Consider the following 780-nt stretch of genomic DNA (forward strand, 5'->3'; position numbering starts at 1 on the left):
TTCTTTACACTGGGCCTGGATTGGATTGATAGAATAGGAATAACATAAACTTCTTCCTGCACCCCATAATTTCATCTGCACCTCCATATTTTTGAAAATTTTAAATTTTACGGTTAAGAAATTTCAGATTGTTTGATTCTAAACATTAGAGATTATATAATTTAAAATGTTAAACATTTATATTTTTGTATTATAAAATATAAAATTATAATTATAAAATTTATATTGTAAAATAGAAATTTTATATTCTAAATTTTAATCCAAATATAAAAATATGGATGTTGAATGTTTTGAATTATATAATCTATAATATTTTTAAATTACTCGGAACTTGAAAATTCAAAATCAAAATTTGAATTTAAAATTTTTAAACTTATAGAAGTTTAGAATAAAATTATAGAGGTACATGAAAAATTACAGGCACATTATATATACTCTAGTTTAAGGTTGTCAAACTCGAGAGTTTACATAAACTCGTGAGAGCTTCGTAAACTCGACTCGTAAACTCGAATTGTAAACTCGTAAGAGTTTATTTTTTTATAAAAAATTATAAATAACATATTAATTCAAATATTACAATAAAATAATTAAACAAAAAAGTTAAATTATTTTTATTTCTATTTTTTTAATAAATAAGATAATTTAGACTACTATTAATTAAATTTGATTTATTTCTACACATACTTTAAATTATTCTTAATTTTAGTTTCTAATTACGTTACAACATTATACATTTATTAAATAATTAAAATTAATTTCAAATTCTTAATTAAAAATCCT

Source organism: Vigna radiata, chromosome 7, assembly GCF_000741045.1.
Source record: "Vigna radiata var. radiata cultivar VC1973A chromosome 7, Vradiata_ver6, whole genome shotgun sequence".
NCBI lineage: Eukaryota > Viridiplantae > Streptophyta > Magnoliopsida > Fabales > Fabaceae > Vigna > Vigna radiata.